This window comes from Ictidomys tridecemlineatus, chromosome 1 (assembly GCF_052094955.1).
Source record: "Ictidomys tridecemlineatus isolate mIctTri1 chromosome 1, mIctTri1.hap1, whole genome shotgun sequence".
Taxonomy (NCBI): domain Eukaryota; kingdom Metazoa; phylum Chordata; class Mammalia; order Rodentia; family Sciuridae; genus Ictidomys; species Ictidomys tridecemlineatus.
The window spans coordinates 129,627,937-129,653,764 of record NC_135477.1 but is presented as its reverse complement, the minus strand read 5'-3'; the positions used below and the strand labels follow the sequence as shown (position 1 = coordinate 129,653,764).

Sequence of the window (25,828 nt, the reverse complement as noted above, 5' to 3'; positions counted from 1 at the left end):
GACTCTGGTCTCTCTTGGGTTTGGGTGTGGGTATGGAGTGAGCGGCAGTCAGAGCTCATCCCGACAGATCCCTTCAGCTCTGGTCTCCTTTCCCTCTTCTCAAAAAGGGATTTTCATTTCTCCCACTCCTTCCTAGTGGCTGGGTGACCTTGACCTTGGACTTGGTTTCTCAATATGAGCTGAGGAGGCTCCTCTTCCTCTGTTGTGCCTGAGCAAGGCTGGGTAGGAGCACTTGGAGCCCACAGGCCTGCTCAGAGGCTCCATCACTGGGGAGCCCAAGCCCTTTCTGCTTGCCCTTCCCCCACCATGTGTTTTGGCTTTGGCTATTAAGCTGGGGCACTGTCTGCCCCCCTGCACTCTGCCCGTGGGCCTGATGAGGCTCCTGTGGCTGGTGAGGGGCATCGGCAGAGCCCGGATTCCAGGTCGGGTGAGTCATGGTTGGAGCTGGGCAGACAGAGCATGCAAGGGCCCCAGACAGGAATAGGAAGAAGGTGGGAGAGAGAAGAGGAAGAGGAGAGAGGAAGGAAGGAAAGTGTGGCTAGGGAGGCCAGGGGATGGCATGGGCACCACGCTGTGGCTCTGAGGCAGAGTCCAGCCAGGCGGGACAGTGGGGCACAGACCACAGGCTGCAGAGCCTCACTGCTGCAGTACTCAGTGGCTTGGGCTGGCATGAGGGGGGCGTCCTGGTCCCTCTGGCCACCCCAGCACTGGCCATCAGCTCCTCTGAGTAGTTGTGCCTATTAGCCACTGGCTGCACAGTACCAGGGCAACAGAGCCACTGGGGCAGAGGGCAGACGCAAGAGTCCCAGGCCAGGACAGCGGTTCCTTGCCCTCCACCCGTATTGCTTGAGAGGATCCCTTGAGATGGAACTTGGTTTTAGCTTGAGGCCGATCATTTCTACACTGTGTCCTCAGGCCAGCGTCCCCTGTCTCTGAGCAGAGGATGGGCATCTCTGCTTGGACCTGGGGGAAGGGTGCCTTGTTTTGGAGCTGCAGGTCTCCCTGGACTGTCTCCAGTAGTCTGTGGCTGTGGCTGTGGTTGCAAGTGGGCAGAGGACAGGACTGTGGCCAGCTCTGACTCATGGCCCTGCAGCCAACTCAGGGGCAGCTGAGTCGTGTCAGGGAAACCCGACCAGCCAGGGCCTGGACATACCAAGCCCCCACCCCTGGGGTCCTGCTCTACAGCGCACCCAGAACTCAGGACCTCTTCTCTCCTGGCTGTGGCAGTAGTTGATTAAGGCAAAACTTGGATCTGCTTGGAAAGAGGATAAACAACCCACATTCCAGAAGGGATTGTCTCTGCTCATGGGAAAGCCTGTTTGCAGGTCAGGAGACTCCAGGCCCCATCCCTCCTGGGACCTTGGGTGGGTCACACCACATCAGAGCCCAGTTCCCTTGTGGCTAATGGAAAAAAACAAGGCCACAGAGAGGAGGCAGATAAAAGTCTGGCTGCCATTAGCCAGTAGGTGGCGCTCGGGGGCTGTCTGGTGCTTCATTCATTTTTCTTATTTCCCCCTCATCAATCCTAGGAACCTAGTACAGGTACAGATGAGAGAGGAGATTGCAAAATGACTTGCCCGGGATCATTTGGACAGTGTGTCTGGGTAGGGAGGGAGCCTGGGCCTGGTTGCCTTGCAGATTGGATCTCAGGGAGCTAGGGTGCCCACCCAAGGGGGCAGAGCCAGGGATCTGAGAAGCTGGGCTCCAAATCCTGACTCCTGATTCATACCTTTCTGGTGCCATATGTCCCTAAAGGAAAGCACAGAAAAGCCTTTTTGAGAGAGAAGAGGTAGGTGAATGTGAGGGCTGGGTGAAAATAAGAAAACAGTTTGGGAGAGGGCCCTTTGCAGAGCAGGTGCAGGGGGCTGAGGTGACCTGGGTCAGCCCCTGCCTGGTCCTTCCCAGGGCAGATGGGGGAGCTGGAATTTTCCTCCCAGACAGATGAGACACTCGGACTACACATTGCTTCCACCACCCTCTGTCCGCCAGGGTCCTTCTTCCTGGAAAAAGAGGGAAAGACTGAAAGAGTTTGTTCTGCTGGGCCCTGAGCTGCAGCCCACCAGGGGCCTCCAGCCCCATTAATGTTTCTTCTCTGAATTAGGACCCTGTCTCTCCAAGGCCTCTGTGACCTGAGTCCATTCTCCAGTTTTACAATAATGAATTTATAACAGTGTCTACAGAGCACATGCCCCAAACCCATTAGCAGAGTAGGTAACACAGAACACTTTCCTTTGTATTTTTTGTATTTTAGACTCTGGTAACATTGTAAATGAGTTCTTTCTTTAGTCAGAGACTCTGTGTAGAAATTTCTGTTATGGAAATTCTGTTTAAACTGCTAAGAGTTTAGTTTTCATTTTTCTTTTTATTTTCAGTTTTTCCTACTTTTTAAAATTTATTTATTCTAATTCATTATATATGACAGCAGAGTGCATTTTAATTCATAGTACACATATAGAGTACACTTTTTCATGTCTCTGTACACAAAGTAGAGTCATCATTTATGTCTTCATACATGTACTTAGGGTAATGATATCCATCTCATTCCACTATCTTTCCTACACCCCTGTCTCCTCCCTTCCTCTTCCTCCACTTTACCCTATTTATTGTTCCTTCATTTCTCCCATGCTCCCTCCAACATACCCATTATGCATCAGTATTCTCATATCAGAGAAAACATTCAGCATTTGTTTTTTTTTTGGGACTGGCTTACTTAGCATAATATTCTCAAACTCCATCCATTTACCTGCAAATGCCATGATTTTATTCTTTTTTATTGCTGAGTAATATTCCAATGTGTATAAATGCCACATATTTTTTATCCATTCATCTCCTGAAGGGCATCTAGGTTAGTTCCACAGTTTAGCTATTGTGAATTGTGTTGCTATGGATATTAATGTGACTGACTCCCCGTAGTATGCTGTTTTTAAGTTCTTTGGGTATAAACTGAGGAGTGGGATAGCTGAGTCAAATGGTGGTTCCATTCCAAGTTGGTTTCCCCCACTCACATGCATACTAATATTTGTATTTGCATCTAATTAAATTACAATTGTTTTTAAAACTGCCACTACTATTCTGCAACTTTGTTTTCTACTTAACAGTACATTATAAACACACTCACAGGACAGTGGCACATACAGATACTAATTTATCCATTTTGAGAGCTGTACCCATTTAAAATTAACATGCCTGTGCCATAGATTAGCTCCCCGATCCCCCCTCTACAGATGGAAATCAACATTGTTTTCAATTCTTAGAGTTATGAATTACGCTGAAATGACCCTGGTCTGAAAGTGTGTCTGTATTTTCACATTTATGTGTTTGTACCCACAATATGAATTTCTAGACATAGAGATGCTGAGAGAATCAACACTTGAAGTGCTAGTGGAGTGATTTTTTTGTATCCCTTTAAATAAAAAACAATCATGGTGCCTCTCAGAGGCCAAGAAAATCAAACCTGAAAACAACATTGTTTAACACTAGGAAGTTGCCCTGTTCTTCTGGAGGGAGTCTGGAACCTCTGAGGTTTGTTGTAAAAGCCCCCAAACATCTGAGAGAGAGAAGTAAAGAGAGATGTGCAGCCAGGAGTGGTGGCACATCCCTGTCATCCCAGGAACTCAGGAGGTTGATGCAGACAGATCACAAGTTGGAGGCCAGCCTTAGCAATTTTGTAAGGCCCTAAGCAATTCAGTGAGACCCTGTCTCAAAATCTAAAATGAAAAGGGGTGAGGGTGGGAGTGTAGCTCAGTGGTAAATGCCCCTGGTTCAATTCTAGGAACCAATAAAAATAACAATAAAATCAATTAAACAAACAAAAAAATCCCACTGCTCTGGGCCATGGGGAGTCCCTCAGCTCAGAACATCATCTGCCTCAGCTCCCTCAGGGCCTGGTGAGGGGACCTTGAGTGCCTACCCACATCCCCTGCACCATACCTTCTCCCAATCTCAGCTCTTCCCTCCACTGGCTCTGGGGCCTTGGGCAAGTGATATTCTCTTTGAGCCTTGTTTTCCTCATCAACAAAATGGACATAATTAGTAGGGCCAGCCACACGGGTTGAGGATTAAATGTCATAAACATGCTGAGGCATGGTGCCCGGGGTATAAACAACATCCAGAAAATGTTAGATCTCCAAATGCCCTTTTCCCAGAAGGGCAGAGCCCCTTCCTGCTCAAGGGCTTTGGGATACAGCATTCATTTATTGACTTGTTCATTCCTCATACTTTTTTTAAAACAATTTTTGTAGTTGTAGATGAACACAATATCTTTTTATTTTTATGTAGTGCTGAGGATCAAACCCAGGGCCTCACCCATTCGAGGCAAGTGATCTACCACTGAGCTACAGCCCCAGCTCCCATTCCTCATACTTTTAAATTTGGTGGATCAGGGTGGTCAGCTACTCAACAAGCACAAGAGAAAACCAATCCTCACTGGCTGTGTGATGTGACCTGGGAAATGACTGAACTTCTCAGAACCTCAGTTTCCTCTTCAATACAACCATGGTATTACCTGGACCCACCTCTAGAGTTGAGGTCGATGATAGGATTCCAAAGAGTAGTGTCACACTGCCTGACCCAGAGTGAGGGCCTGATAAGCCTTCAGGGCCTCCACACTGGCAAAGTGCTGGACAGGAGGGGAGTGCAGGAGGCCTGGGGGGCAAGGGAATGCCCCTGCCCAGCTGGCAGGGACAGGGAGGCTTCCTGGAGGGAGAGTCTGGGAGCCATAGGAGTTAACTGGCAGGAGCAGCTTCCGCTCATCTCGGGGAAGACACAGGTCCTGCAGAGGTGGCCTCCACTCCCCTGGCCAGCCACCCCACTGCTTCTCCCAGACACACTCCACCAGACAGAGTCTCCCCGCTCTGGGGTCAGGGACCTGGTGGGAGCTGCATCACAGCTGGCAGCCTGGGCCAAGAGCAGACTCCCACTGCACACGAGTTAGGGGGCCTCCCAGTTTCTTAAAGCCACTGGGAGGATTTCAGGGGCAGAGGCCTCAGTGGTGAGCAAGGAAGAGTCCCCCAGGAAGCTGGACACAGTGCAGCTGCCCCCTCCTAACTCGGCAGGCCTGGAGTCCCAGAATCTGCCTGTATCAGGCCCTCCTGCCACTTTGCAGCTGGGGTCCCTGGATTGTTCTTGGAGACACACCCTCTACAGTCCTAGGGTCCCTGAGACCCTGTGGGGGTCAGTCAGACCTTTGCACAGACCTCATCCCCTCCTGCTCCCTCCTCCTGTCCATTCCTTCTCACTGGCCACAGGGAGCCCTAATTTCATCCCCTTGCTGCCCTCCTGCTTCTTCAAGGCCAGCTCCAAATCCACTGCTCTGGGAGCCCTCGCAGACTCACCTCCCTGTGTCCCCCACCCCTTAGGGGCTCTCACCCAAATGTGTCAGACTACAAGACGCTCTGCTGCCTGGATGAGCCTGCACATGGCTGCAGGTGTGATGAGGGGGAGGGGGACCAGATGTGCATGGAGACCCTGTCCAGGAGGATGGCTAAGGGACCTGAGTGTGGCCTGAGCAAGGTGCCTCCAGGGCGCACAGGGGGCTGCCTCCACCTGCTGCAGCCTGATGGGGACAGGGAGCAGGGCTCCTGGAGGTCCACCCTGTGGCAGCAGGAGGACAGGCAGTGCCATGAGAGGCGGGTCCTGCCCCTGATGGGGAAACATGTGCCCACAGCTTTCCAGCAACAGGAGGCACGAGGGGGACATCAGATCCGTGAGAGGGGCAGGACATGCTGTTGGCCAGATCTCCTGAGCCCTAGGGAGTGGAGACTCCTTACCTGGGCCTGAGGCCCTGACCATCTGCTTGTGGCTTTTAGTGTTCCCCTAAGTAGCTGTGTGACCCCAGATAAATCACTGACTGTCCCTGACCTTTCTCTCCTTATCTCTCTGGTAGAGATACTATGCACCTCCACGAATCCTTGTGACCCAGGCTGATATGAGAAAGTGGTAATGGAAGTGCACTGTAAACAATAAACACTCAGCCTTCCCTAGCAGGACACTACTACAGGGTGACCAGAACCCTGACAGGGTAGGTCCTGTTCAAGGAACCATCTGGGAAGTGAAAAGTCTGAACTAATTGGTAAGAAATAAAGACAGAGCCAGAAATTAGATAAAAAGGGGAGTGCTTGATAGGTCTTCCAGTCCTGTAGGAGTGGAACTGAACAATGAAAAAGGGCCCGAGTCTTTATTTTAGGGGGAGCACATCAAAGGCAGGGGTAAGGTTTCAGCGGGAGGAGTCTTGCTTCTTGATGTGGCAGGGGTAATGGAGTTAACAGGTTGATTGGCATTTTTGGCCAGCCATAGCCATCTCTGAGGGGTGTGTGGCTCCAGCGCATCACTCCATCTCCGATGCTGTGCTGAACTTGTGATGGAGCTGGGTAGGAAGCCACAGGAACCAGGTGTTCCCAAACCAGCAGGGTTGCTGCTGGGAGTTCCTGACACCAGGCTTTCCTGTCTAATGGCTTCAACATTGTTTTAGTTCCCGAACAGTTCTGATGGCTTCCTGCAGGGCACAGAACCCAGGAGCCATCAATGAAAAGACCACAGGTTGGACCACACACAACGGCAGACACCTCCGTGGGAATAAAGACACCAAAGGAACATTTAAAGGAAAGTGGCAGGCTGGGGGGACGCTGTGTCAGCTTTTATGACAATAGTGCCTGACAAATTAGTAAAAAATGAAAATTGGACAAAGGATAATGTAGAAATATACCAATGACAACAAATACAAATACAAGGGTCATCTTACCATAATCCAGGAAGTCTCACACTGAAAACAGTGAACTTCCATCTGTTTCCAGCAGACTGGGAAGTGTTGATGCTGCTTTTGGGGCACTAGGGTGAACCCAGGGCCTCACACGTGCAGGCAGGGCAAGGGCCCTACCCCTGGGTTCCACCCCCAGGCCTGGGAAAAATTCTAAATACCCAAAATATTCGCTGCCAACAAGAATGTAGTGATGCTGGGTTTCCAACACACCTTCTGGGGGTGCACGTCCACGCGGGCATTTTCAGGGCACAGTTGAACAGTACCTCCACGGATTTCAGGACCTACCCTTTGACCCGCCATCTCTCTGCTGAAATGGATCCTGCTCTAAGGACTGCCCAATGTGCCCAAAGGCTCCTGTGCAGCGAGGTTGACAGCAGAGAAAAGTCAGAGGGAACTCAAGTGTCCATGCTTAGAGGAACCGAGAGGCAAATGACGGTCCCTTCATATGGGATACCAATGCAGCCATTTCACAAAGTAGATCTCTGTGCACTGACTTGGAAAGGTTTCTAAGGTGTGTTGTTAAGTGATGAGACTCAAACCCCAATGTAATCATAGCTTATGACATCATTTTTTAAAGTCATGGAGGATGGAGTAGGGAATGGATGTAGTATAGACACAGGCAAACATTAGGAGGAATGGGCTATAACTGGGATAAGTGTTTGAGGGAGCTTCCAGTTTGGGGGACTCTATCCCTCTTAATGGATGGAAGTCTCACAGTGAACACTGGTGTTACAAAAATAAAGGAGGCACAAAGGATGGGAAGGGATGGGGGTCCCACCACCCCACCTGGGTCCCATGACTGCTATCGGCCCAGTAAGGAAACTACTGGGTGCTCCTGCTGTCCAAGTCTTTCCAGAAGCCCTTTTTCCTCCTCCCCGCCTCTGCTTGGCACAACCCAGCTTCCCTGGACCTCGTCCTTGCCCAGCTCACAGGTGGCTTTGGTTCATAGCAGATATACAGCCCCACAAACCACAGTGGGTATCCCAGTGAGCATGGATTCCTCCATGTCAGTGACATTCAGCTCTTAGAGGAGGTGGTGGGTTAGTAGGGCTCACTCATGCATCCACGGAGCAACTAGAGACTGCTCTGGGTGGGGCGGGGACACCTTAGCCACACAGGGCACCTGGGCATGTCATGATGTTAGGAACATAAGAAGCCAAAGGGGTGTTGGGAGCAGAGGGGAGAAGAAGGGAAGGAAAACCATACAGTGTCTCTTGAGGTCTACATGAAGAACCGGCCCCTCCTCGTTTCCATCTCATTCTATTGTCCAAAGAATGTTCAACTGCCAAGCCCAGATTCAAGACGCAGAGGGATGATTTCATCTTTTATTCTAAGGGGAACTGCCAAGTCACATGGCCAAGAGCTTGACTGCTGAAAAAAGTGAAAAACTGGCATTGATGCAATTTTCTTCAAGCACCATGAAGAGGGAAAAGACAACCCAGAGAATGGGGCAAGTTTGTCACCATGTAACAATTATATTTTACTCATTCCCTTATTTTATGCTACACTATTGCAGAAAACACTACTTTTACTGATCCATTCCATTATTAATGGATATTCAAGTTGTTTCTAGGTTGAGGCTATAAAGACAAATTCTGCCAGGTGTCTTGGTGCATGTGGGCACACATTTCTGCTGCATGTATGTCTGCCAGGGAGAAGAATTGGTTGAATCATGGGATATACACATTTTCACTTTAGGTAAATAATGCTAAACTCTTTCCCCAAACGCTTATATCAATTAATACCCTCACCAGGAGTGTATGAGATTTCCTGCTGTTCCACATTCTAGACAACATTTGGTGAGGGAGTTGATCACTGTCTATGTAGTTAGGCAGGAAATTAATTGTACTTTAAAAAATAACAATGGTAAACCAATGATCTCAAGTCCTCTTACTGGAAAGACAGATGTGTCCTCACTCCTATTAATCAATTATCAAGATCCTATATACATAGATCTGTTTCTAAGTTCTTTATTTTGTATCAACAGTCTATTTTTCTGTGAATCAACATAAATTATTTTAATCATAACACTTTTATATTATTTCTTGCTAACTAGAAGAGAAATACTTCCTATTTTTAATTTTATTCAAAATTGTCTTGGTTATTCTTGGTTTTCTACATTTTCCCATTTGCTTTATCAGAGTTTAATTTACATACTATACCCTTTTGAGTCTATAGTTTTGCTCCCTTTTTTTGATAATGCAAATTAAAGCAACAGTTACTCTACCACTGACCTATATCCCAGGCCTTTTGATTGTTTAATTTTTAAAATTTTTATTGTTTAGTTTTCGGTGGATACAACATCTTTATTTTATTTGTATGTGGTGCTGAGGATCGAACCCAGTGCCCTGCACATGCCCGGCGAGCACGCTATTGCTTGAGCCACATCCCCAGCCCCTTGATTGTTTAATTTTAAGACACGGTCTCACTAAGTTGCTTAGAGCCCCACTAAGTTGCTGAGTCTGGCTTTGAATTAATGATTCTTCTGCTTCAACCTCCCAAGTTTCTGGGATTAGAGGTGTGCTCCTCTGCACCTGGCTATCAGTTCTGCTACTTTTGACAAAAATGTGTAGCCATGTTATATTGTCACAATCCAGATACACAATTCCCTAACTAAAACAGTTCCCCTGTTGTGCTGGGGCTGTAGCTTAGTGGTAGAGAACCATGCTGGCTCCCTATCCCCTAAAGGAACCCCTCACCTACAAGGGCTTACATTCCTTACCCCCTGTCACCTTTTATCTCCACAGGTTTCCCTGGTGGCAGGTCCCAGTCTTACCTTCCACACGTGCTCACTTGTGAACACTGCTACTCTCCTCCCTGCTCCTCAGGATCCTTCCACCTTGTCTCCTCTTACCCATTCCTGCACTGAAACTCTGGAGGAGCTTCTTCCACATCCCTCCCACATACAGGAAGGCCTCTTGCTCCAGCAGACATACACATGGTTCCCAGATGGCTCCTCCTTCCTTCAGGGGGAGTTGGTCGGGCAGGGTGTGCTACAATCTAACTGTGGAAGCGGCTCCCCTCCCCAATAATACATTGGATCAGCAGGCTGAACTTGTTGCCCTCATCAGAGCCTTCACTTTGCCAAAGGGAGCCTCCCTCAATGTCTACACAGACTCTAAATACTCTCTCCCACTCTGCTATTTGGAAGGACTGCTGATTCCTTACCATCAAGGGAACTTCAATTACTAAAGCCCCCTTTATCTCCAATCTTCTTCAGGCCTTGAAACCTCCCCCTGCCATGGGAACTGAAGGATGGCAGCTAAGTTACACCTTCTCCAGCGGGCACTGCCTTTCCTGATCTCTCTCCTTGTTATAGGCCTTTTTTCCAGAGCTTGCCTCCTATATCATTAGATTTATTCAAGACCAGATTCAAAGATCTCTAACCAGACCATGAACCCACTTCTGGGGTCAGCATCGTCCGGCACATCCTGACCATTACCACTGCCTCAGTGACACCCCACGCCCCTAACAAGGGTCCAGATGCTGCCCTTTCCTAGCAGGAAGAAGCTACAGAGATTGATCTATGCCCCTGTCCCCTTAAGGGGCCCAATAACAAATAAAAAAGGGGGGAAGTAAGGTCCTTGATTAGCATCTGGATGGCCATCTTAAGTGACAGGCACCATTTTGAGAAAAATTTCACTTTCCCACTCAAGGGCATTTCTGAGAAAGACTCACCACTCCCTCATACCAACCTGACTCTTCACTGTCCGCATTAGGCATTAGGACCCATCGGCTCGGCTTGAATCTCTGAGCCTGCCCCATAAAAGTCCTGAACCCCAAGCCTGTTTTGCCTGTCTCCGTCTGATTAATAAATAAGGGAGAGATGGCCTTTATCTGTCAGCTCTGACAAACAAGCTCTCGTGTGTATCTCTGTCTGGTCTTCTTCTTTCATCTCTCACTTGCCTGTCTCCTGGTTCCTTGCTTTCCTTTCAGAGGGGAAGGGCTTCTCACCATAACATTTTTATAATTTCATTTCACAAATAGGTCTGGTTTTTCCTCACCCTGAAGCCATGCTGCTCTAGGTTCACACCAGAGGTGGTTCTCCATCTCATGGTAAAGGAAATGCCAGGGGAACTGCACAGACCTAACCCTAGGACATCACTAAAATCAAAGGGATGGATATTCAAATATTTCATGTAAAATAACAGTTAGATAGGAGAGAAGATAATATTGATGGGCACAAGGCACCGTGAACCAGGAGCTTGCCCTGCTCTCCTGTAAGGACACAAGCCCACTGAATGAGCAGCCCACCTTCCTTTCCTTATGAGGGCAAAAGTGCTACTGAACCAGCTGCCCACCCTCCTCTCCTTATAAGTCCCACTGAAACAACAGCTTGCCCTACTCCCTGATGACCCCATCTTAGGTAATTACATCATACTATTGCCACTTCTGAAAAAAAAAAAAGGGCCTATTTCTTGGTGCAGGATTAGAACCTGTACAAGAGTTCTGAGAGATATAATTAAACCAAACTTGCTCTATTCCTATTTTTCTAACAGTTTTTATCCATAGGTTTTGAATTTTGACATACGACATTCCTACATCCATCCATATAATCATCTGACATCCTGAGCTTATCAGTGAAGCTCATATCTTTAGCGGGTATGGTCTTGCCAAGTCCTTTTGCCCATGATCCAGTAACCCTTCACTTGGTCACCTCTTAACAATTCTACCAGTCAATATCAACACCCTGAGGACAAAGCTGCCAATACATGAGCCCTCTTTGGGGGAAGGAGGGGGACACTATTTCCTTAATAAGCTGTTGATGTATTCAGGGTCTGTCATAATTAATATTCCATTTAATATTTGATTTTGAAAATTTGTCTCTTATTTCCTTCATTGATGTTGTTAAAAATTTGTGGACTTTCTTATTCATCTCAATCAAGCAGCTCTATCTCCCTGATTTCTTCCATTGTCTCGATTTTCAATCTAACTAATCTCTGCTCTGATCTTCATTAAACCTTTCTTCTGCTTGATTTTGTTTTATTTGCTCCTGAAACCCACCCCCCACCAATACCCAAGACGTCCCAGGTGGTAAAAATTATTGTTAACTTGTGCCTACTCCTCATTTCTAATGTGGTATTAATGCTATTGATTTCCAAGTACTGCTTTAGATGTGTTCTGCAAATTTTTAAATATTGTTTTTCACTAGTTCAGTGTCTATTTTATTTCCCTTTGAACTTCCTAGATTATTATAGATTATTTCGAATTTTGCAAGGTTTTGGAGACTTTCTTTTATCTTACTGTTTCCTAGTTTGAGTCCTTTGTTGTGAAAGAACACACTGAGTAATTTCATTTATTTTATTATTTTTTTTGAAATGATGTGTCATTTATTTAGAGCAACTCCTGTAAATGAGAGTTTTAGCCATTCCCCAGCACTTGCCTGTTACAATTTCTGAATACATGTAGGTTAATCTGCCAAATATTTTTAGGTATCAAACATAACCCTGCTGATCCATTTTTTTTTCATTCTTTTAGGTTAACACTTCACTTATTAATTATTTGGGTTTCCATTCTTAAAATTATGAACATCAATGACAAACACAAGAGCAGATTATAATGCCATAAAAATCCTGCTTGAAGCAGATGCGAATCCAATCAAATAAGATGCGAAATCACTAAGCCAGAACTTTCCCATATGCCTATCAACCTTTCAAAATGTCAAAACTGACTATACTGTTCACTTAAATTATTAGCTTAAAAAAAATAGAGCGGAGGACGCATTTCAGTGGTAGGTAACTTTGCTTTATGGCATGGGATATGGTTTATATTTACTTTTTATTTTTTTCCTTTTGTGAGTTGTGGAGACTGATATTTACTTGTTTAAAAATTAAAATTTGTATACTGATTCAATGGACTTGTCATTGAAAAGTCTAAACAATTTTTAATAACTTTGGGCTTTGGAAAACCTCATCATATGTACATTTTAGGTATTCCATTCCTTTTTTTTCCCCAAATAATTGGTGTCTAAAGGACTAGAGCAGCTCACTCACATAGTGATACTATATCAAAATGCTCTGTTCCCTAAGACATTGGTAGAGCACACTCTTAACACCCCTGGTGTTGAGGGGAAGGAAGGGTCTATCATAATTTCCCCATAGGGTCTTCATCACATTTCTCATTAGAAGCCGGTTTCAGAGGTCTCAGTTTGTGGTCAGCTGGCTCCTTTCCTTGGGGCTCAAGGTGAAGCAGGACACCAGGAAACACAGCTGGTCTATGCATGTAAAGCAAGCACTCTACCGACTGAGCTATATCCCCAGCCCCTGCATTGAACATTCAATGCAAACCTTTGTTTGAGTCTCTTAGGGTTACACCTAAGAGCAGAACTGCTGGGTCATATGGTAAATCTATGTTTAACTTTTTGGGAAACCATCCAACCAATTAACACAGCAGCTGCAGCATTTTACATTTCTACAAGCAATGCACAAGTGTTCCAGCTTTTTCTTTTATCATCTCCAATACTTGTTATTTTCTGATTTTTTAAAAAATTTGGCCAACCTAGTAAATGTGATGTTATCTCTCATTGTGGCTTTGGTTTGCAATTCCCTAGTGACTAATGATGTTTAGTATCTTTCCATGTAGTGTTGATCATTTCTATGTCTTCTCTGGAGAAATGAGTATTCAAATTTTTGTCCATTTTTAAATCAAATTGTTTGACTTTTTATTCTTGAATTGTGCAAGATGCTATCAGTTACATTCCTTTCAACATCTATATAGAGAGATCTATAATATAAAAGTATGTAGAGATATAGATAGATACAGATATAGATACACATATTCTGGATACTTAGCCTTTGTTAGATATATGATTCCCAAATATTTTCTTGTGTCCTGTGTTATCTTTTTATTCTCTCAACAGTGTTCTTTGATATATACCAATTTTAATTTTGATAAAGTCTAATTTATCTATTTTTTTTCTTTTGTTAGCTCCATGTTTGATGTTACAGCTAAGAAGCCATCTACTAGTTCAAGGTCTTGAATATGATCTGTGATTTATTCTAAGAGTTTTATAGTTTTAGCTGTTATATTCATTCCTTTGATTTTTTTCAGTTAATTTTTCTATATGATGCAAAGTAATGGTTGAACTTTATTTTTTTGCATTTGGATGCCCAGTGTACTTAGTACCATTTATTGAAAAAAAAATTCTTTTATCATTAAATGTTCTTGCCACCCTTGTTGAGAATCCATTGACCATAGTTGTGAGGGCTTATTTTTCCACTCTCAATTGGCTTTCATTGGTCTCTATATTTAATTTTATTTCAGTACTGTGCAGTTGTTGGTTTCTGTGGTTTGTAGTAACTTTTGAAATTGGGAAGTGTAACTCTTTCAATTTTGTTCTTCTTTTTCAAGATTGTTTTGATTATGCAAACTCCCTTGAAATTCTGTATGAATCTGAAAATCACCTTTTCCCTTTTAGCAAAAAATGACTAGTGGAATTTTGATCAGGATTGCGTTGAATCTGTAGATGACTTTGGGAGTGTTGCCAATCCATGAAACCAAAATGTCTTCACAAATTAAGATTTTAATTTCTTTCAGTCACATTTTGTGCTTTGTCAGTCTATAAATCTTGCCCTCTCTTGATTACCTTTGTCCCAAATATTTTGTTCTTCTTGATGTTATCACCAATAAGAATCATATTCTTCATTTCCTTTTAGGGGAGGATTCAAGATGGCTGATTAGAGGAAGCCTGCATTCCTAGTCACTCCAAGGCTCAGGATTCAAGCAGCAGGATTATTGTTTCTCAATGAAGTGAGTGAAAGAGGGATTTCACTAAGCTCCAATATTGGATAATCAGAGTGTCTTAGAGACTCAGAAATGTGGGTACATTAAAAAAGAAGGAAGACTGCATCAGAACCAGGGCAATTGTGGCAGCAGCGATAGTGAGGCTGGTTCACCTCAGAGGGAGGGAGAACACAGAGGAAAACACAGCTGACAGTTCAGTATGGAAAAACAAGATCTGAGAAGCAGCTCGACCTAACTGATCCAGAGGCTGCACAGGGCGCTCGCTGGTGCTTGAGAAGGGCTCTCAACTGGGGGGAAGATCCAAGGTGGAAGCCCTCTTGAGGGAGCCACAGCCGCAGTTGCTGAAGGAGCCTGCAGATTAAAGCCAACACTGCCACACTGTCCAGGCAAGTCCCTACCGTGTGGCTTAGAGTGTACCCAGCAGAGGGTGAATGAGAAGACTGCAGGCGGGGATGGGGGTGGGGGGACTCCAGTTGGAAAAGTGAAGGGGAGCCCAACTGGCTTCTCCTTCAAGTCTGCTGTCATGTGACCAGGTGAAGTTGGTAAGAAATGTGACCAGGCGGGTGTGAATACCCCCAGGGACTAAGCCTGGGAGGGGTGTGTTCACGGCAGTAGAACACAGTGGAACAGTGGAATATTGGGCTCCCAACCCCATGAGTAGAATTCTTGGGAGGCTTCTGAGATCCAGATTCTTGACAGAGATCAGCAACTACCAGGCTCTAGAGGTGTATTGATCTAACCAGAGCACACACCACACAGCAAAGCCCCTGAGGCCTGATTAGACCTGAGCCCCACTTGCAGGAACTCCACTCATAAAACTCTGCTGAGGCCCTACCCTGGGAGTGCATCGATTTGGTCTGTGCAGACAAACTGACAGTACATCCCACTTCATCCTACCTCATCCTGGTAGGAAGAGAAGCTGAGAATTAATTCAAACAGCTTTGGACTTGGGCCACTCCACCTGGCAGCTCAGAGAGCAACACAAAATGACGAAGGCGTTAACAGCCCTCAGCCCTTGCTTTGCACTCAGTACATAGCCCAAGAAGAAACACAAAGAAAGATAGTCAGGCATCGACAGGGACCTTTCATTCTAGCTCACTATTTTGACCACCTCAGTGGAAACAATTCCTTCATTTATTCATGGAAGAATCTTTGTCGTGTGTGTGTGTGTGTGTGTGTGTGTGTGTGTGTGTGTGTGTTCGTTCTTGCTGTGTTGATTGATTCAAGGACATATATATGTTTCTTCTCCTTCTCCTTCTCTTCTGCTTCTCCTCCTCCATTTTTTTTTAAGTAAATGTAGTTGTTTTCCCATGCTTTGACTTTTGAGGTGTAGGATATGGGGTTGTATATTCTGGATTTGTTTTGTATTGTTTTCATTTGTTTCTCTCTTTTCTTCTTTTGTTAACAGCCAGATTCTGTGATTCTCTCTTTCTCATTCCCTTTACTCTGTTTCCTCCTACTTTCCGCCTGCCTCATAACCATCTCCCTCTACATGTCTTCTGCATTCTCCTTTTGCAGTTTATGTAATTGGAAACTATTTTCTACCTTCCTGTCACATTTTCTTTTCTCTTACTTAATTGTATTTTACCATCTTTTAAAACAAAATGGTTCATATACTCCTGCCCCCACCGCTAATGCTGTTGTAAATATTACTTCTGTGGATGAAATAACATTTAACACCTATCTTTTGCTTTAATGTCAGATCTACTTTATGGTTACTTATTGTTTTGGCTGTTGGCAGTTACTGACCCCAACACCTCTGGATTTTTGTGGCAATTAACAGTGTAGATGTCCTTAAACGAACAAGTTGTTCATTTTAAAGCTATATATTGTTTTCCTTGGCTGTAGTTATTGTTCGTTTTCCCTTACTCTGTAAGGTGTTGGGAAACTACAGGGACACTAAAAGTTCATAGGTAGAGACTCTTCTACTGAACTAAACTCAATCAAAAGCCATTGCACCTTGCTCCACAAACAACTTAATGACAATCAATTTTCAGCTATACCTTAATTCAAAGAATAGAAGAGACAAAAGCTCAAACTAATGACCAGGCCCCAAGTAGAAATGACTAGAGATAGGCCCCATATCCCACCTATGGACATCCACTACTAAGGCAAAAACAGAGAGAATACATAATGGAGTTTTATTCAGCCATGAAGAAAAATGAAATTATGTCATTTGCAGGAAAATGGATGGAACCAGAGACCATTATGATAAGCGAATTAAGTTGAACCCAGAAGGTCAAGGGTTGAATGTTTTCTCTCATATGCGGGTGCTGGAGAGGAAAAAGGAAAAGAAAGGTGGGAACAGATGTCATAAAAATCATAGGGAGATCAGTAAAGGAAAGAGACCAAGGGGTGGCCAGAGGGAAGTGCTGTGGAGTGACATTGGCCAAAGGATATTACTATATTGTGTGCAAGTAGGAATATGTAACAACAAATATCATCGTTATGTTACCAATCAAAACTGAGGAAGAAAAAAAGAATTTAAAAAATTCCTTGTTGGTTTGTTGCTAGTATATAGATTTAGGATTGAGTTTTCAGTGTTGATCTTGTATTCTGCAGCATTGCTATATTCACTTATTAGCTCTAATTGTTTATTTTTGTGAATCCTTTAGGGTTTTTCTATATATCAGATCATGTCATCTATGAATAGAGGTCATTTTACTTCTTCTTTTCAAATTTGGATGTCTTTTATTTCTTTTTCTTCCTGATTTCTCTGGTCAGAACTTCCATTACAATATTGAATAAAAGTGGTGAGAGTTGACATCTACGATCTAAGGAGAAAGCCTTCAGTGTTTTACCATTGAGTTAGGTTTGCTTTTCAAAAGTGCCCTTAATCATTTGAGAGTGTTCCCTCTCATTACTACTGTGATTGATATATATATATATATATATATATATATATATATATATATATATATATATCACACATATATGTATATGTTTGTATATATATCTAAATATATAGTATAATATATTAATATATAGTATATAATATATATTGTATGTAGTATATATAATATATATACATTTATATATATGTATATTTTAAAATTTTTTTTGGTTGTTGATGGACCTTTATTTTATTCATTTATTTATATATGGTGCTGAGAATTGAACCCAGTGCCTCACACATGCAAGGCAAGCACTCTACCACTGAGCCACAACCCCAGACCAGTATATATACATTTATATATATTAATCACAAAGACACATTGGATTTTGATAAAGGCTTTCTCTGCATCAATTGAGATGATCATGTAGTATTTTTCATTCTGTTAATGTGATATATTACACTGATATTGCATGTTGAACCATCCTTGCATTCTGGCATAAATTCCACTTGGTCATTGTGCATGCTCTGTGTAATCCTTTGAATATGCTCTTCAATTTGGCTTGATAATATTTTGTTGGAATTTTTGCATCTATATCCACCTATCTATATTATTCTGTGTTTTTCTTGAAATGAATAGCCCCCGACTCAGGGCTCGCCCCCGACAGTTGAGCAGCTTCTGGGAGAGCTGTGCTATACAAATTGCTGAGTTGCACAGAAGCTGGACACTACAAGTGATGTTGGAAGCCTACCTGCCACCCACTGTACTGTGGTTCAAGGACAACCGCACACTGGGTGATTTCAGCACCAGCGAGATTGTCCTGTCCACACACAGTGTGTCTGAGACCAGGTGAGCAGCTGCTACTCACTCCATTTTTTTTTAAAGAGAGAGTGAGAGACAGAGAGAGAGAGAGTGTGTGTGAGAGAGAATTTTTTAATATTTATTTTTTAGTTTTCGGCGGGCACAACACTTTGTTTGTATGTGGTGCTGAGGATCGAACCGGGGCCGCACGCATGCCAGGCGAGCGTGCTACCGCTTGAGCCACATACCCAGCCCCTCACTCCATTTTTTTAAGTTTTGCAGTTACCAAGCAGTCAACAGACACTGACAAACCTAAGTCCACATTCCAGAGAGTCTACTAGATGCTAGGATCAGTGCCAGACACTGGGATACTGCAGGAAGCGGGGCAGAATTTCAATGTGCCCAGGGTCTCTGAGTCAGTGGGGGAAACAGACAGTGGTTAGAGGATCGTCTTGAGATGTGTGGAGCCAGCAGGTGGCAGCCAAAAGAAAAAGGGCAGAATTACTGGTCAGAAGGCCGATCACTGCCACCTGTGATGTCCCTAAGGCTGGAGATTAGCAGACAGAGAAGTGAAAATTAGGATAATACATGTTAGGGAATCATGCCCCGCCACTTCCTAATCCTTCTGTCCCCTTCTTGGCTTAGTGGAACTGCTTACAAGTGGGGACTCAGGAGACTAAGTTTGAGTCCTGGTTCTGACAGTGTGCCCTTGGCAAGCCCCTCTCCTCCCTGGGCTTTGTTTTCCCTGTCTGTATAAAGAAGGTGGGAGGTGGGGGAGTTCTTCCAGCTGTGACAGTGAGTGGGTTTCCTGGCCTGTATGATTTCCTAGGTATGTATCGGAACTGACGCTGGTGCGGGTGAAGGTGGCAGAGGCTGGCTACTATACCATGCGGGCCTTCCATGAGGATGCTGAGGCCCAGCTTTCCTTCAAGCTGCAGGTCAATGGTGAGGACCACCTCAGTCCCCTCTTCCCTTCTTCCCTGTCTCCATTTCCTCTTCCTGTACTGTCCCCCCACCCATAGGAGGGGCTGGAGAGGGATCTGGAACTAAGGAAGCTGAGTTCACAACCATTGACCTGCTGTGTCCCTTCTTTGGACCTCATTTTCCCCAAATGTATTTAGTGTTCACCTGAGGTCTGCAGCCCTCACCCTGATGGAGGCTCTGGGCCAGGTCTCCCTGAGGTCTATTTTCACCTCCCACCTTCATCCTGATCCTGGACCTTCCCCCATGCAGTCCCTGTCCGTGTGCTGGAGCTGAGCGAGAGTCACCCTGCCAACAGGAAGCAGATAGTCCGCTGTCGTGGCCGAGGCATGACCCAGCCAAATATCACCTGGTCTACCTGCAGAGACTTCAGAAGGTGAGCAGATCCTGGACCTTAGTCTCCTAGGGTACCCCAGCAGGCTAGAAGGACCCAGTAGAACTCACTAGTCTGTCCTTTCTTCTTTCATATTGCTCCAGACCAGAGCCACACCCTAGAAGACCATTCCATCACTCCTTGGAGATGCTCTGCATGATCTAAATTGTCTCTTTCTTACCTTGACACCTGGGCTATCCTCTACCCAGTACAGTGGAGGGTCTGTGCCCAGAAAGACCTCACCCACCCAGTAGATGTTCTGTTCCTCTGACTAGGGCTCATGGTGGTTCAGTGGCTAGAGGCAGGGTTGAGTTGAAGTTCTGACCCTATCTCAACACACTGTGTTTGTCACCTTGGTGGTCAAAATGAGGAGTGGATTTTGCCATCTAGGGTTCTAGATCCTGGAAAGGGGTCATTTCCTGTTGATCAGTCTAGAGAATCACTGGAGGAACCCACATAGGACCAGGCAGCTGGTCACAGGAGCTGGACATGCACTTCTCCACTGCGCGGTACTGTCTGCTTTTAGCCTCAGTCTCCACCTCTGCAGAAAGATGATGCTGCAGGTCGATCCTGTTCTCTTTGAATAGGTGTCCTCGAGAGCTGCCGCCCACACTGCTGGGGAACAGTTCCAAGGAGGAAAGCCAGTTGGAGACTAATGTGACATACTGCACCACAAGGATCAGCCCCTGTCCGTGTGCTATATGCTGCACAATCCGCTGGGCCAGGATGTGCAGGAAGTTACCGTGGTGCCACATTGTGAGTCTCCCCAGCTCACCCCCACCTTGACCCTGCCATAATTGGGGACCAAGCCCATGCCCCCTCAGCGGGCCAAGTCAGCATACCCCTACGTACACAGGAACTTTGTGAAATTCATCAGAATATGTTTCTTTGCACCATACACAATACATAATAGGCACACGTGTACAAACACGAGTGTAGAAACCATGGTTTGAGCAGCACAGTCTTCTTCTACAGAGAGAGTGTAAGCTGGATGGTGGAAGCCCTGAACTTGAGCAGGCCTCATCCCAGGACACAGGTGTAAAATTTTTGTGTGTAGATTTGTAAACTTTGTGCTGAAGAATGCCTAATCCCAGATACACAAATAAAGGTAGAGTATATGTCTGTAAGCATGTGTTCAAGCATGCATGAAACTTGTCTCTATGTGTAAACCCACAGAATATATATTTATAAGCCATGGACATAAGCATGCCCAACTTCCATGCTCATGTATAAATCCCCATACATGGATACAAATAATACATGTTCAATTCCTGTGCATATGTGTCAAGTGTCATAGTGCATGTCTGTAAGCATGTCATTGCAGCATACCATTCTTGAAAAATGTGCAAGCACAATACCTGAACACATATGCTTGCTGTAGAGTGCATATATCTTAGAAGGGACACCTACATGCACAAATCTATGATATGAGTAGTCCTAGCAGTGCATGTCTAGCTGCCCATTTTTGTGTGTGCATGCATTTGTATGAATGCAATTCATTCATATCCTTGTTATCTTATTCAATGAATAGTTACAGAGACCCAAGTTCTCGAGGCCAATGGACCAGCCTTGATGCCTTCCTAGTGCCTATAGTACAAAGACCAGGGGACAACGTGGTGGGACTAAGCACCTTTCTCCTGGCCACCCTGAGGAGAAAGACTGAGGGAGAAGAGGTCAGTTATGGGATTGAGGTAATATCCTGGGAAAAAGTTCTATAGGTCAAACCTGAAAGATGAATTTAAATTAACCTGGTGAGGAAGAGTGTTCCAGTCAGAGGAATGACTTGTGCGAGCAGGGTGGGTTCTAAGAATGTAAAGGAATTCAAGCTGCCAGGAGCATGCAGTGTGTGAACGCAGGCATTATCTTGAGGCACTCCTCAAACACCCAGACCCCGAAATACTGACCATAATGTTTAATATGGGTTATGAGCTATGCAAGACCTGGATGTCCCTGGCCAAGAGACACCCAGCTACCTACCATGGCTACCTACCTCCTGCTCTAGCACCAGAAAAACCAGGGGCAGGGCTTCATGTTCCAGGGGAAGCCTGTGCCTCCCATGGCTAAGCCTCAGCCATGCCCCCTGGATTCTTCCCATTCCCCTGTCCTCCCAATAAGGAGCCCCACTGAGCCTGCCCTGCGTACCTTCTCCTTGCCCTGTGAGCCTCCTCTGCCTGAGGAGGCCAAACGCTCAGGGCAGAAGCACATCAGGACAGCCAGCCAGCCGCCTATTCACTTCCACTTCCTGCCTGCAAGAACCCCCACACCTGGGTTACACTCCCATTCTGACTCTGGGCAACTCCACACCAGCAGAAAGCTCTGGAAGCGGGTAACTAGGGGGATTGCTACCTGTATCCGACAACTGTGCTGTTGCATACCACGTGTCAGCAATGGGGTGGCTCCAATGTAAGATCAGAAACCTGCCAGATTCATGAAGTGAGGCTCCAATGAAGGGGAGAGCTGACCAGACAACACCAGGGGGCAGCCAGAGGACCCTGTTCTCTGTGGATCCTGACACCTTGCCTGGGCCTCAGTCATGTGGACTCTGAACAGCTGCAGGAGAAGATGTGCCAATCACCTCAGGTGTCTCTGCATGGGTTCCAGCCCAGAGCACTTCTGCATCCACCTGGACATCAGGAGTCTCCTCTGCCCCCACCTGCAGAAGACATCAGAGACTGTTCCCCCGGGACACTCCCCCTGCCCTGCTCCTCTGTCCTTTCTCCCATTCTCCTGAGGTGTTTCTTAATAGTTTTTTTTTCAGACAAAGTTATATAAAAAAATCCTTATGATCTATAAAGGAAAATAGATTTTGATAAATTAGACTTAATTAAAATTTAATGTTTCTATTCTTGGAGGGAGGTGATTAAAAGTCAAACCACAGAGCAGTACAAATGTATTTTCATGTATCTTATAAAAGACTTACAGCCAGAATATGTAAAGAAATTTTAAAATTCAATAAAATAATAATTCAATAAAAATGGGAAAAACTTTTGAATGAAGATGACATACTGATGGCAAATATGTACATCAGTAGATGTTCAACATCAGAGATCAATCTAAGATGGCGACCACCCCTACTCCTAATCCCCCACCTACAGAAGAGGAAAAAACAGAATCTAATCAGGAGGTTGCTAACCCAGAGCACTATATAAAACATCCTCTACAGAACAGATGGGCACTCTGGTTTTTTAAAAATGATAAAAGTAAAACTTGGCAAGCAAACCTTCGACTGATCTCTAAGTTTGATACTGTTGAAGACTTTTGGGCTCTATACAACCAGATCCAGTTGTCTAGTAATTTAATGCCTGGCTGTGACTACTCATTTTCTAAGGATGGTATTGAGCCTATGTGGGAAGATGAGAAAAACAAATGGGGCGGAAGATGGCTCATTACATTGAAAAAACAGCAGAGACGAAGTAATCTTGATCGGTTTTGGCTAGAGACACTGCTGTGCCTTATTGGAGAATCTTTTGATGACTACAGTGATGATGTATGTGGAGCTGTTGTTAATGTTAGAGCCAAAGGTGATAAGATAGCAATATGGACTACTGAATGTGAAAACAGAGACGCTATTACACATATAGGGAGAGTATACAAGGAAAGGTTAGGACTTCCTCCAGAGATAGTGATTGGTTATCAGTCCCATGTAGACACAGCTACTAAGAGCGGCTCCACCACTAAAAATAGGTTTGTTGTTTAAGAGGACACTTTCTGAGTATTCTCATAGGAGACTGCGTCAAGCAATCGAGATTTGGGAGCTGAACCATTCTTCAAAAGCAGAGTGGACTGCATTTAAATTTGATTCCATCTAAATGTTACTCAGATATAAGAGAAGTCTCATTCACCTTTGTCTTATACTTCTGTGTTCATTTTTTTAAAAATTTTATTATAGTGTACACTATCCCAATCAAAGAATTACAGTCCACATTATTCCCAGAATCCATAAATGTGTTCCTGGCCCACTCTGTATTATCTTCGTAGAATTACCATTACAAACAAGTTTTACCCATCCACAATATTCAAAAGAACTTGTGTTTCTATACCTTAATAGGAAAAAAATTGAGTGTATGTTCTATTGTATGCAGGGGCATATTTTGCTGGTTTGAAAGAGTATAATGCATACAGTTTTCTAGCAATTTTCTTTGTTTCTTTTGACAGCATTATCTTTGCTGTATTCTTGCTGATGGCTGCTAGATTTTAATTTGTTTGTTTCCCTACTTGATAACATTAGTGATTCTGATTTCAGTTTTCCATTTGTTTTGCTTTTGTTTTTTCCTCATGTAACATTGGTGAAGGATCCAGGAATATGACACAAAGGTGGAATAAACATTAATTTTTATGCAAAAAAATAGATGTTCAACATCAATATTTATTTAGGGAAATAAAATTAAAATCAAAGTGGAATATCACCACATCGTTCGTTAGAAAAGAAAAAAAATGGCAATTTTAAGTTTTTAAAAATATCAGTTTCTAGAACTTTCTCTATATTTGGCTAGGGGAGATGCATAATGTACCCCCAAAAAATCTATTTGTCAGTTTCTTGTGAATTTAGAAAACACATATAATCCAGTATCCTAGGTATCCCAGGTTAAATGGAAATTTATGTTCACACAAAGCCTCTACATAAATGTTTTATTTGTGATCACCTCAATCTGGTAACAATTCGAATGTCTCTTAGCTGTCGAATGGATAAGCAAACCAATGTTTCTCAGCATGAAATGGAACAAACTTCTGATATAAACAATAACATGGATGAATATCAAATACTTTATGCTGAAGGAAAGAAACCAGAGTCAAAAGGCTTCATAGTACATGATTCCACTCACATGGCTTCTGGAAAAGAGAAGGCAGACCACTGGATGCCAGGGGCTGGAGGTAGAGAGACGGGGTAGACTTCAGAGAATCCCAGGGGAATTGTTTTTTTGGAGTGCTGGTACATTGAACCCAGGCCCTTGTGCAGGATAGGCAAGCTCTCTACCACTTAGCTGCAGCCCCAGCACAAAGGGGGAACTGTGTATCTGGATTATGAGACCATATTGTAACTATATATGTTTGTCAGAAGTAGCAGAACTGATATCCAGGTGCAGAGTTGCACACCTGTAATCCCAGAAACTTGGGAGGCTGAGGCAGGAGGATTGCTAATTCAAGGCCAGACTAAGCAACTTAGTGAGGTGCTGTCTCAAAATAAAAAAGAAAAACATCTAGGACGCAGGTCAGTGGTAAAGCAAACTTTGGTTCAATTCCAAATACAAAAAAAAAAAAAAAAGAAGTAGAAGAAACTAACAGAATTACAGACTCTGAAGGGTATATTTTGTAGTGTAAAACTTAAAATTTAATAAAATGAATAGAAAAATGTAAAGAGCAAAGAATAACCAAGACAATTCTTGAAGAAAATGAAAAATGGGAAGTATTTCTGCAGTAGATATCAGGAAATATTATAAAAATTATATAGTTAAAATAATTTATATTGGTTCACAGAAAAATACACTGTTGATACAAAATAAAAAACTTAGAAACAGATCTATGTTTATAGGATCTTGATAAATGATAGAAGAAGGTGGGGAAACATCTGTCTTTCTGATAAGAGGACATGAGATCATTGGTTTACCATGGTACCTTTTAAAGCACGATTTATTTCTGCCTAACAACACATACAGAGATCAACTCAAATCCCTTACCAAATGCTGTCTAGAATATAGAACAACCAGAAATCATGAACACTCCTGGTGAGTATATAAATTGATACAAGTGTTTGGGGAAAGAGTTTAGCATTATTCACCTGAAATGAAAATGTGCATATCTCAGCCAGTTCCACTCCCTGGCAGGCACACATGCATGAAGACAACTGGCAGCAGTTGTCGTTGTAGCCCCAAACTAGAAATGACCTGAATTTTCATTCATCATGGATCAGTAAAAAGTGCCGTTTTCTATTATATTGCAGCATAAAACAAGTAAAATATCAAATGACTGCTTTGGTTACATGGTAGCAAACCTGTCCCATTCTCTGGTTTGCCCTTTCCCTCTTTATGGTGTCTGAAGAAAATTGCATTCATGGCCCCAATTTTTCAGTGTCTCCAGCACTCGAGCTCTAGACCATGTGACTTGAGTGTCCCCCTTAGAATAAAAGGTGGAATCAATCTCTATGCCTCTTGAATCTGGGCTTGGCCTGGTAACTCTACTGAGGAAGGCTGAGTGTTTATTGTTTGCCGTGCACTTTCATTACCACTTTCTCCTCTACCCGGGTCACAGGGACTCGTGGAGGTGCACAGTGTCTCCAAGGAAGACATAATGAAAAGAAGGTCAGGGACGGTGAGTGACTTATCTGGGGTCACACAGCTACTT

General features: G+C 44.1%; 2 pseudogenes across 1 annotated transcript; both read left to right on the top strand.

Moving 5' to 3' along the window:
- Window positions 1–80: 80 nt before the first annotated feature.
- LOC144377299 (platelet-derived growth factor receptor beta-like) lies at window positions 81–22,708 on the top strand (annotated as a pseudogene). The gene is made up of 6 exons (XR_013438151.1): window positions 81–427; window positions 14,413–14,506; window positions 17,974–18,183; window positions 18,965–19,080; window positions 19,369–19,492; window positions 20,077–22,708. The product of XR_013438151.1 is annotated as a platelet-derived growth factor receptor beta-like (transcript).
- Window positions 22,521–24,755, top strand: LOC101957704 (eukaryotic translation initiation factor 4E pseudogene; annotated as a pseudogene).
- Window positions 24,756–25,828: the final 1,073 nt, after the last annotated feature.